The sequence below is a fragment of the Chrysemys picta genome, chromosome 3, assembly GCF_011386835.1.
Source record: "Chrysemys picta bellii isolate R12L10 chromosome 3, ASM1138683v2, whole genome shotgun sequence".
Lineage (NCBI taxonomy): Eukaryota > Metazoa > Chordata > Testudines > Emydidae > Chrysemys > Chrysemys picta.
The window spans coordinates 3,960,846-3,973,244 of record NC_088793.1 but is presented as its reverse complement, the minus strand read 5'-3'; the positions used below and the strand labels follow the sequence as shown (position 1 = coordinate 3,973,244).

At 52.6% G+C, this 12,399-nt stretch overlaps 1 long non-coding RNA gene and 1 pseudogene across 1 annotated transcript in view; one reads left to right on the top strand and one right to left on the bottom strand.

The window, feature by feature from the left end:
- LOC135982128 (uncharacterized) overlaps positions 1–12,399 on the bottom strand; it is a 75,451-nt gene that overhangs the window by 686 nt on the left and 62,366 nt on the right. The gene's annotated exons all lie outside the window — the stretch shown is intronic.
- On the top strand, positions 6,621–9,597 carry LOC135982081 (L-gulonolactone oxidase-like; annotated as a pseudogene).

Sequence of the window (12,399 nt, the reverse complement as noted above, 5' to 3'; positions counted from 1 at the left end):
CCAGATGGATTTATTATTTCCAAATTTTTTGTGCTGCTACTTATGGGTAGTTTTCTTCTTCCCCCATCGGTTAGGTAATTTGCATTTACACAGAGGCTTTCTTGGCTTGCCTCTGGATCCAAAGCGATCAGCAGCTCAGAGACTGTCTTAAAAGGGACACATTTCACTTCCACCAGAGTTCTCATTACTTCTCACTTTCATCTCCTGCTTTAAAACACACAGAGATTTGAAAAAGAAAGCACAATTTATTGTGGCTTCTTTTGGAGCCCTAATAGGATTTTAATTAAGTACAACGTTTTGTTTGCATTTCTTTTACCTCTTTTCCAATATACACTGCACATGTCCTGGGAAATAGTTTAACCTCCATAACATTATATTAGCCCTTTTAATTTTACACAAGGTGTAACGGCCCCCACCCCCGTGCCCACCGAGTTTTCATGCACCCCCACCAAAGCGACAGTCCAATCCCCCAGAGCCCCCCCGAAGGCTCAGTGTTCCCATCATTGCTCCCCTTTTCCTTTTCCTATGCATGCACAAAACTATTTTTGCCTAACATTTTTTGCACTGTGATTAGTTTTTTTTTTTTTTTTTTTACACAACTGTACCCGATTACACTCCCATCTTGTACAACCAGAGACAGCCAGGGGCAGTCAAGTTAAGTTCCAATAGAAACCCCTGACATTCCTTTAGTGATTTTGATCACATTACCCAATAGTTAAATAATTTGATTAGATTATTTCTCCGCCTGCTGCCTGCAGCAGTCCCCTATAGACCATTTTTGTGGGAAAAGGGCCCATTTTTTCTCAGAATAGCTGTAAAGGCTTCTGGGGACAGAAGCATCGTGGTGGTAGGAGCCACTCTTCCTGACCCCCGGGATAATTGAATTACCAAGCTTCCATCCAATGTGATTGCACAGCGTTGCACATACAGTTACATTTATAGAACTGGGTTTTATTATTAAACCAAAAACTTGCTTCTTGTAACACCACAACTGTTACCTGTACCATTTTCACAACTCCCAAATGTTTCCTTTCCTCCAAACCCTGTATTATTAATTTTTCAAAAGGTATTTGTAACATTTTACTTACTTTTTTAAATTACTTACTCCTACATTTAGTTTTTTAAGGTAGCGCACTTTGTTTTTAACAACTCAGCCACCAAGTACAATTATTGCCACACAGCCACCTTAACCTGTGCTGTCTTTACCCTGAGACTGTTCAAAGGGCAGTAAAACATTTGTCTCCATGGTTGCCCATGGATCTGTTCCTTCAAAAATTCCAGTGGACTACAGCAGACCTCCGTCGTTGAAACCTTTTATTTTTTCCTCCACTTCCCCAGGACCAAGTCCCAGCTCCTGTCTCTAAAGCTGGTCTGTTAACTCTGCTTCTGACTCTAAACCCTGATGGGCCAAATCATCTTTAACCACCCGAACTACTCTACACCCCTTCAGCAGCCCTGGCTGAAACAGCACCAACCTTGAAAGTTTACTGGCAGCTTCCCATAATGCTGCCCTCACTTCAAACCTCTCACAAGTGGACTGAAGTGCCTCCTTTCCCTGGAGGGCATCCAGTCCCCATGGGCAGGGACCTTCTTCCACTACCCAGATACCAAAGGAGGGGGGGCTCCGCAGCCACCCCCATCCCTCTGGGTCCCCTAACACTGCATCCATTTCCTTTTTAATCTCATCCCAGGCTGACCACTGCTCCTGGTATGGGTCCTGGTTCTTCCTTATCCATTTATCCAAAAAATCCTTTTCCCTGGCTTGCCAGAACCCGCAACTACCATCACGAGAGTTCGCTATACCCCCTCCAAGCAGAGCTGCGTGGAGTGTTGGGGGGGGGGGGCGCTTACAGGCTGCCACTCACCTATCCGATGCGATGCATCCGAGTCATGGCACCAAGATGTTAGGGGGCTTATTCCTTCACCCTCTCACTTCCCTGGTCCTTCTCGCGTGAACAGAGAGCAACAATACCCGAAGTCCAAAGGTGCAAACAATTCAATGTTTATTGGGGTGAACTTCCAGCAAGCATGATTCCAGTTTCCTTCCTCAGTGTCCCCCTTCCCAGCTCTGACACCACAGAGCCATCCCTGTTCCCATTCACTGTTCCTATTCCCCCTTAGCAAAACATGATTCCAATTCCCCCACCCCCATTCCCTGTTCCCATTCGGCCCCCCTTACTTCCTGATTGACTGCAGACTATATAGTAAAACTTGAGTTGTGCTTAGCTATACCTTAACCAATCATGTTACCGAAATTTAACTAACCAATTCTAACATACTGTAACATGGTTCTTTAACCAATTATATCCCACCACCTTAACAAACCCAACAAAATTAATTATACAGCAGACAGAAACAATTACAGAACCAAACAGACCATGCAAATAAACATACAAAACAATACAGAAGCAAGAATTTTACCCCAGCTATTGATAAGTGAGTTCTTGCCAGACAGGATGCTATCAAACTAAGTTTCCTTTTACATCTTCTAGGCTCTTCCCTTTCTCTGGAGGTGACAGGAATATCAGGACAGGATTGGATTCCTAACAGCCAATAGCACCTTATTTCCATGGGACTAGTCTGGGATGTGAGGATGTGACCGGTCACTTCTCAGCGTAGGGCTGCCTCTGCTGCTTAGCTGAAGGCCTCACTTAGCCTAAGAACAGAGCCTCAGACTGTCCCTTGCACCTAAAAAAAAAGAATTAAAATCACTTTTTTTCTACCTCGATAACTAGCTAAGTGATCAGAATACACCTAAATTCTTAAAATATAGGCCTTTGCAGACAGGCCTGAATATCTCTATCCTAACACCCAGCACCCCATGTAGGTACTTAGAGACTGTGACCGAGTCACCCCGTAACCTTCTCTTCATGAAGCGAAAGAGATTGAGCTCGGTGAGTCTCTCACTAAGAGGCAGGTTTCTAACCTTTGAATCATTCTTGAGGTTTTTTTCTGACGTCTCTTTCATTGAGAACATCCTTCTGGAATAACAAGGAGTCTGGTGGCACCTTAAAAACTAACAGATTTATTTGGGCATAAGCTTTCGTGGGTAAAAACCTCACTTCTTCAGATGCATAGAGTGAAAGTTACAGCTGCAGGCATTATATACTGACACATGGAGAGCAGGGAGTTACTTCGCAAGTGGAGAACCAGTGTTGACAGGGCCAATTCAATCAGGGTGGATGTAGTCCACTCCCAATAATAGATGAGGAGGTGTCAATTCCAGGAGAGGAAAAGCTGCTTCTGTAATGAGCCAGCCACTCCCAGTCCCTATTCAAGCCCAGATTAATGGTGTTAAATTTGCAAATTAATTTTAGTTCTGCTGTTTCTCTTTGAAGTCTGTTTCTGAAGTTTTTTTGTTCAATGATAGTGACTTTTAAATCTTTCACTTACTGGCTTAAGTATGTTACCATTCCTGATGTCCGCCAGGATTTGGGGGGGCGGCATTTTGCTGCCCTTGGCGGCAATTCGGCAGTGGGGGGGTCCTTCCGCGCTCCGGGTCTTCGGCGGCAATTCTGCGGCGGGTCCTTCACTCGCTCCGGGACCCGCCGCCAAAGTGCCCCGAAGACCGGGCGTGCAGAAGGACTTGCCCACCGCAGAATTACCGACGCCGACCGGGAGTGTGGAAGGACCCCCGCCTAGGGCGCCAAAAACCCTGGCGCTGCTCCTGGATGTGGGCAAATTGGAGAGAGTCCAAAGGAGAGCAACAAAAACTGATCAAAGCTTTCGAAAACCGGACCTATGAGGAAAGGTTAAAAAAAGGGACATGTTTATTTCTAAGAAAAGACGACTGGGGGGGGGTGTGGGGAATGGATAACAGCCTTCAAATACGTGACTGGCTGCTATAAAGAAGAGAGCGATCAATTGTTCTCCATGTCCATTGGCGGTAGGACAAGAAGTCATGGGCTTAACCTGTGGCAAAGGAGATGTAGGTTAGATATTCGGGAAAGTGTTCGAACTCCAAGGGGAGTGACGCTCTGGAACTGGCTTCCACGAAAGGTTGTGGAATCCTCGTCATTGGAGGTTTTTCAGAACAGCTGGACAAACACCTGTCAGGGCAGGTCTAGGGTTACCTGGCCCTGCCACAACGCAGGGGGCTGGACTTGATGACTTCTCAGGTCCCTTCCAGCCCTATGTTGCTATGATTCTACGATAAAAGACGTGACCCCACAGGGGTCATAAGCAAGGGCCAGGCTCAGTCGTGGCCTGCCTCTGAACTTCCACCAATACAGCTGCAGTGACTCCAGCGGCGTTATTCCTCTCTCACGCTGACGTCAGGAGATCAGAATCAAGGCCATTGTTGCTATTCTTCTCCCAAGTTGTTTCAGTTCCCTCAGAGCGTAAACCGGTCTTGCACCCTCGCCTCCTTCCCCCGCAGTTCAGTATTGCTTCCATCTGGCTAGTGTCTGCCCCTTCCCTCGCTCCCCCTGGATTGTCTCTTTCCCCGGTGGGTTGCCCTGATGGCCTGCACCCTTTCTGACGCCTGGTTTCTCAGCGGAGGACGAGTCCTGAAAAGGAGCCACGCCAGGGACGCCGGTATCCCATTGACAGGCTGAATAATTCAGCTTCAGTTGCAGATTGTCTAGTGTATATGACATGGGGGAGGCTTAATTTCTCTTTGGCTTGTCTGAGTTTTCCTGGAATAGAGTCCCAGAGACATAGATTCCAAGGCCAGAAGAGACCAACTGGGAGGGATTGCAAGTGTTTTGGAGGACAGGATTAAAATTCAAAATGATCTGGACAAACTGGAGAAATGGTCTGAAGTAAATGGGATGAAATTCAATAAGGACAAATGCAAAGTACTCCATTTAGGAAGGAACAATCAGTTGCCCACAGGCAGGGTTGGACAAAGCAAGCGTGTGAGCAATGCTGCCGTGCCTTTGTGCCTCCGTGTTCTCCTCTTAGCATTTGTCTATCTTGTCTATTTAGATGGTAAGCTTTTGGAGTAGGACCTGTCTCATTAAGTGACTGTGTGGGATACCCTGCCCGTGGGGAAAGTTTCTTCCTGACCTGAGTGAGAGGGTGGCTTATGTCCTGAAGCATGAGGGTTTCCCAGAGCTACTGTGTGTCATTACTATAGGTGAAAAAACAGGGAAATGACAAAGCCTGTTAGCAGGCTCCCAGCTGTACTTTGTGGTCTCATTACACTCTTCGCTTTGTTCATCAGTAGGATCCCATGGTAGCTAGCGTGGGGACTTGCACAGCGATTGAGAGTTAAAAGCGCTGAGCTGTGCTGAGCTCCCCACTGTTGCACAGAAACTCAGCAGCATCGCTTCCCTGTTAGCCTGAGGGGCCGTTCTGCAGGGACCAGCTCTGCTGGTGGCAAGAGGCTGGAAGGTGGTTCTGGTCCCGGCTTAGCTCGCAGTATCTTCTCTTTGATAACGACGCCGCACATAAATCGCTCACAAAAGGGAGGGATTTTAATGCCAGCTAGAGCCAAGTATGGTGCAGGCAGCTGTGAAAGCTTCCCCCCCCCTCAGCTCTGCCAGCGTGCCTCAGCCCCAACCCACAGCCCCCCCTGACTCTTCCAGCCCTGCTCCCCCTCAGCTCTGCCAGCGTGCCTCAGCCCCAAACCCGCAGCCCCCCCTGACTCTTCCAGCCCTGCTCCCCCTCAGCTCTGCCAGCGTGCCTCAGCCCCAAACCCGCAGCCCCCCCTGACTCTTCCAGCCCTGCTCCCCCTCAGCTCTGCCAGCGTGCCTCAGCCCCAACCCGCAGCCCCCCCTGACTCTTCCAGCCCCGCTCCCCCTCAGCTCTGCCAGCGTGCCTCAGCCCCAACCTGCAGCCCCCCCGGCTATTCCAGCCCTTCTCCCCCTCAGCTCTGCCAGCGTGCCTCAGCCCCAACCCACAGCCCCCCGGCTATTCCAGCCCTGCTCCCCCTCAGCTCTGCCAGTGTGCCTCAGCCCCAACCCGCAGCCCCCCCTGACTCTTCCAGCCCTGCTCCCCCTCAGCTCTGCCAGCGTGCCTCAGCCCCAACCCGCAGCCCCTCCTGACTCTTCCAGCCCTGCTCCCCCTCAGCTCTGCCAGCCCGCCACAGCCCCCCGGCTATTCCAGCACTCCCCCTCAGCTCTGCCAGTGTGCCTCAGCCCCAAACCCACAGCCCCCCCTGACTCTTCCAGTCCTGCTCCCCCCAGCTATTCTATTCTATCACCTAGAACTGGAAGGGACCTTGAAAGTCCAGTCCAGTCCAGTCCAGTCCAGTCCCCTGCCTTCACTAGCAGGACCAAGTACTGATTTTGCCCCAGATCCCTAAATGGCCCCCTCAAGGATTGAATGCACAACCCTGGGTTTAGCAGGCCAATGCTCAAACCACTGAGCTATCCCTCCCCCCAATGCCAATGGGTTTAGCTCTGCCAATGCCCTTCAGCCCAACCTTCAGCCCCCTGCTATTCCAGCCTGGGCACCCCCCGCAGAACTCTGCTGATCCCCTCAGTCCGAACCCACAGCCCCCTGCTATCTCAGCCCTGGGCACCCCCACACAGCTCTGCTGGTGCCCCTCAATCTCGACCCCCAGCCCCTGCCCTTCCAGCGCTAGGGGGAGATGTGGTCAGGCTCTGAGCTCGCCCCACTGTGGGGAAGGGCGGTTTGAGGCCCAGCAGCGAGATGGTGGCTCCAATGCTAACATGCGCTCTGGGGGCGGTTTGCACCTGGGCAGTGAGAAGATGAAGGAGGCCCTGCTGAAGCTGAAGGCCGTGCTGGAGAACAACCCCAAAGTGGTGGCACACTACCCAGTGGAGGTGCGCTTTGCTCGGGGGGCGACATCTTGCTGAGTCCCTGTTTCCAGAGAGACAGCTGCTACATGAACATCATCATGTACAGGTAAAGCGGGGGCTGGGCCGGGAGGAATGGGGCTCTGGCTCTGGCAGGGCCGGGGACTGCAGCACAAGCCAGAGTTAACCTGCACATTGGAAGCTGGTGTTACCAGACGTCGACGGCTCAGCCGATCCGGATCTCACTGCTCGTGCTCCGCTCGGAGTTGGTGGGCGGCGACCCCAGAGTTCTCTTCCCCTGCTGCACGGGGGCAGAAAAACTGTCCAGTGGCTTGAGAGTCCTGACTTATGTTCCCAGCTATGGGACCTTGGGCCAGTCAAGTCCCCGCCCCGTGCCTCAGTTTCCCCACTTGTCACATGGGGATTACAACACAGTTTGGTTCATGGGGATTTTAAGGGTTGAGTTGATTATTTATTCCCAGCTGGTTGGTTTGATCATGAACATGAGATTAAAAGAGCTGTCGGGTCCTGTCCCACTGGGAATTCTTATTGTTACTTGTTGTTAATTGTTCATATTGTGGGGATGTCTAGGGGCCCCGTCATGGACCAGGACCCCGTTGTGCTGGACAAACACAGACCCGAAAATGTTCCTCAGCCTGTTCCCCAGGGCCCTGTCCGGTCTGATGTTAAATGTCCCAAGCGATGGGTCTCCAGCCCTTTCCCGGGGGACACTGCACAGCAGAGATCCACCATCTCCCTCCCGAGAAGCTTTTCCTGACATTCACCCCAGGTGCCCGGGGCTCCGTTTTAACCCAGGCTTAGGAGACAGAGCGCGTCTAGTCTGAGCTGGAGCAGAGTCTACCGCAGGCCCTACCCAGCTGGGGTTAGTCCTTGAGCTCACGCGGCCGCGGCTGCTGCTTCTAGCGCCGACAGTGCCGGGTTCACACCCCACTGCTGGCCCGAGTAGGGCTGGCTGCAGAACTCAAACTCCAGTTGGTCCCATGAGCATCCCCCAGTGGGGGAATCCATAACCTCTGTGAAGGCGAGGGTAGCTCTGTCTCCCCCAGTGACCAGTCCATGTCAGAGGTGAATGAGTTTGTGTCATGTGCCCCCTTTGTGGTCTTAATGCCAAAGAAACCCTCTGTGAAGGGGGACGGAGGCAGCTGCTAGCCACTGACTCTGCCCTGTGCTCTCAGGCCCTACGGGAAGGACGTGCCCCGGCTGGACTATTGGCTGACCTACGAGAGCGTCATGAAGAAGGCTGGGGGGCGACCGCACTGGGCAAAGGTACCGCTGCAGCCTGGCCCGTGGGCTCAGGGAGGAATCAGAGCGCAGGTCTCTGAGCCCAGCCCTTGCTCTTTAACCCTGTGAACTAGACACTGGGACTCACACTCCAGGTTCTGAGGGTAACAAGGAGGGTGGCTGCGGGGGGTGGGAGGGTGGTGTAGGGCCGGCCTAGATGCTCGCTGAGGCAGAGTCCTGATCCGGCTCATCTGGGAACCTTCTGGCCTGTCCTCTCTGCCATGCCCTATCTCCACTGATGCGGGTTCCCAGCCCCCTCACTCACTGTGAGGAGCACAGGAGGCCATATACAGGACAGTGGGGCTAGGGGCCGGGCAGGGGTGCGGTGGCATGAATCAGTCATTGTCCCTCTGGGGGCAGGGAAAGGCCTCATTAGATTCAAGGAGGGGCGGTAGGTGAGGATCGTCCTAGGGCAATGGGGCTGAGGAGAGATGGGGGAAGGGGTGGCATGGCTCAGCTTTCAGTCTAGACCCGTGAGGAGAAACGTGGCCTTTAGAACCTCATGGATGAGCAAAGTGGTCCCTTCAGACATAGAGGGTCTGTCTACACAGAACACGGAGCCCGGGCTCTGGTTCAGGTTTGAGACCAAGTCCCTCTTCCGTCCACACACCAAGCACTCAGAGCCTGGGCCCTAGGACCCTGCTAGGGGGTGGGTCAGAGCCCAGGTCCTGCTGTGAGTCGGGTCCAACCCCTGCCATTGTGCAGTGGGGACCCAGGACAAGCTGTGGACCGGAGTCAGAAGGTCTATGTTGTGCAGCGTGGACGCATTAGCACAACTGGAAGACCCGGGCCCAGCAATTGTAAGCCCGGGTTTACCATGCAGTGTGGATTCTCAGGGCTGGGTTTGGAAATGAGCCGCAGACCTGGGTTTACAAAACGAGAGATGTCCCTAAAGGTGTCTGAGGCACGGGGGTTTCAGGGCAGGTTTCACTGTATGTATTAGTTCTGGCCACCCCTGGAGGTCACAGACCTTCCACCTGTAAGAACCACACCACCCTGTGCTGCTCCTGTCCAGATGGAGCCAGCCTGATTGTAAAGCCTCTGGGGTCAGGACTCTGTTGCTGTGTTTGTCCCCAGGCAGTGAACGCGCCTGTAGATCTCTCCAGACGAACACACAGAGAGCTCACGTCTGCCGTTGTTGCTCAGGGTTCGTGGGCGGAGGGTTCGCTGACACAGTTGCTCTCTCATAGGCTCACACCTGTACCCGGAAGGACTTTGAGAAGATGTATCCCGGCTTCCGGAAGTTCTGCACCATGCGGGAGGAGCTGGATCGCACCGGCATGTTCCTGAACGCGTACCTGGAGAAGGTGTTTTATTGAGGGAGGACGGGACGCTGGAGAAGAGAAATGAAGCTCGCCAGCCCATCTCCCGTGCTCTGTCCTTTAGAGATGGACAATGCTCCTTGTGAGACTTGCTCCTTCCATGATGTCCCCCAGATTAGAACCCAACCATTATCTCTCTCGGCTTCCAGCACGTCCCGTCTCCATCTCTGAGGTTGGAAGCTCTTGAGTCAGGGACTGTCCTCATTTAGTGTCCTGTACAGCTCCGAACGCATTGTCAGAGAGAACACATCAATAAAGAACCAAAAGTGAATGGAAACAGTCTGTAGGCTCTGTCCTGTCGGATCATGTGCTGATTCAGGGGGGCTTGGCCAGGTGCCACTCCTGGAGAAAGTGCTGGTCAGGGCGTTATCTGCATGCCAGGAGTTCTGTGGATTCTGGCCCGGGTTTGAAAGGAGACAGCTTTAGCTCTATTATACAGGTGGCTGGTTCTGGTATCTCAGAGCCTGGCTTCCCCAGAGTCCAGGGTGTTCGGATCCAGACCCATCTCTAAGGACAAGGTCACAGGTTCAAGTGTCAGGAGAAAATGACCAGCGTGGGGGAGAGCGAGTGTGGTAGTGAGTGTGTTGAAGCACAGGACCCAGAGATCTAGGTTCTGTTCCCAGCTTTGGCACAGACCGTCTGTGTGGCTTTGGGCAAGTGGCTTCATCTATCTGTTCCCTAGCTGCAAAATTCCTTCCCCACCTGCCCAAAGGTCTGGGAGGCTCAAATCAGTACTGGCTGGGTAGCAATTACAAAGCCGAGGTGTTGGGAGATGCAGAGTCTCAAGCATTGAGGGGAAAAGTGGTGGGTGCACATTTTTTCTCTGCATCATATGGCAGGGATTCCTCTACCCCCTAAGGCTCTGCCCCCGATCGGTGAGCCTCTCACCAGTCTATGAATGCAGCTTTCTAACAGTACACTGGCAAGGGGCACCCAAAGCTGGCAGAGGCTGGTACATCGCAATTTAAACCACAGACCGTAAGATAACTCATTGATATTGTCCAGGCTGGCAGTGGATTTGTTACAAGAGCTATTTTCCCCTCCCAGATGTAAAAGCTAATTGGGAAGGTCTGTGCATGAAAACAAGATGAGAGCCCAAGCAAGTTAGCAGCAATGAAGGGGCCGCTGCTGTATAGTCGGGCAATTAGCCTGCTCGGAGATCGGGCGGCTTCTCAGAGACTGCTGTTGGGTGGCAGCACTTTGCAAGAGGAATCTCTGAGAAACAGCAGGAGAAGCCAGCGAAGGCACATCCCATCCAGAGAGTGGGTGGCACCGTTTCTTTGCAGTCAGAATCTCACCGCTGAGTGTCATGTTCCAGGCTTCTTCAGTAACAAGGTATTTCTGTTCAGGATCAGGGTTGACGCAGAATCTGCCTAGGTACTGCAGTGATTTGCTAGGTACCTGCTCATCCAGAGAGCTGCAGGCACTTTACCACATTGGCTGAGTGCCACTGTCCTCAGACTAGGTAGGGAAACTGAGGCACAGAAAGATGAGGTGACTTGCCCCAGGTTACACAGCGATTCAGCAGCAGAGCTGGGAACAGACCCCACATCTCCTGAGTGCCAGCCCAGTGCCCTTTCCACTAGACCACACTGCTTCTGTAGAGGAACGAACATTCAGCCTTGCTTTGCCAGAGGGACTATCACCTGTCACTGGCCTGGATGGGAGGGAGAATGTGCAGAGCCTAACGTCTCACAAGAGGGTGAGAGGAACTGGAGGTGGGATTTTAAATATCTCATTTTTATTGGGGTCCCTCTTCATTGTCCTAAGAGGTGCTAGTGCAGCGCAGCGACCAGTGTCAGGGGATCCGAGTTCCTCTGTTGTAATCAAAGTCTTTGTTTGCTCCACTATAACAGTGAATAATCCGCTTCCCCGGCACAAGCGTTACTGTGTGAGCTAACGGAGTCGCTCCTTTCGCTGGTAGATCTATCAGGCTGTTATCCTCTTCTGTGGACCAGCCACTAGAGGAAGACCCAACTGAGCCAGTGGGTTCCATTTATAGGCAGGAGAAAGCAGCGCTGCCCACAGCCAGATGCACGTTCAACACAGGGTGTACCCCGGAGCGGGGGCAAAAGGGGCAGGTTGTTCCAGGCCCCCTGGCTGAGAGGCTCCCCAAACCTGAGTGGCATTGCAATGTGGCACCCAGGGGTGCAGTGCCACTCACTGACCTCTGACCTGGCAGTGACCCTTGACATGAGAGCGGCTCCGCTGGACACGCCATGAGAAAAACGTGGGTGGGGGACGGAGGTACCCGGGAGAAGGCTCACAATGGGGGCTCTGAATGCTGCTAGCTTTTGATTTCTTGCTCTTTTCTGAATTGCCTCATTCTTTTCTCCCCGCTGTCAATTTTTATTCCCTTCGTACCTCTCTGACGTCTAGATCTTCCATCATTTCATCCTCACGCATAATCCGTTCCCTGTGATTGATCTTTAAGGCTCAGCCTTTCTCCTCCTTTCTCTGCCTTCTGTGCATTTAGTGATCATTATCTGACCGGATCGCACAATTCTATCCCTCCGCTCTCCTGCTGCGAATTGAGAGTAACGCTCTGTATCGAGCTAAACCAGGCCCTGCTGCCAAGGCAAACTCGGCTGCGGCACGTGGGTACGGTCAAAGCCCCTCCCCGGAGAGGTGTCGGAAAGGACGATGCGGTTAGCATTGACATGCCAGTGGCAGCTGGCCCGGATCAGAGGGAAGAGAGAATCTCAGGGATTTCATGCCGTGCTATTTCTTTACCGTCACGCAGCAAAGAATAGAGCGGAAGCGGCCATGCACAGAGCAGGAGCTGCAATACGCCTGCTGGCTGAGGAGGCTTTCTCGGGAAATACACCAGGGACGAGAACAAGGTCAGAATGCGGCATCGCAATGATTTTCCTCCTGCAGGAGGCTCAGGGTTACAGACTAACATTTACCCTCCCGTGCAGGTGGGTTTTAAAGCTGTAGGGTGGACGCTGAGTAGCGGCAGCAGCTATTCCTTTGCACCAGAGACGGGCCAGATCCTGGTGGATCATGAAGATTGAACCCTCTCCTGCTCCCTCAGAGTTTGGGTCTAAACGCTGTGAATCGTCCCA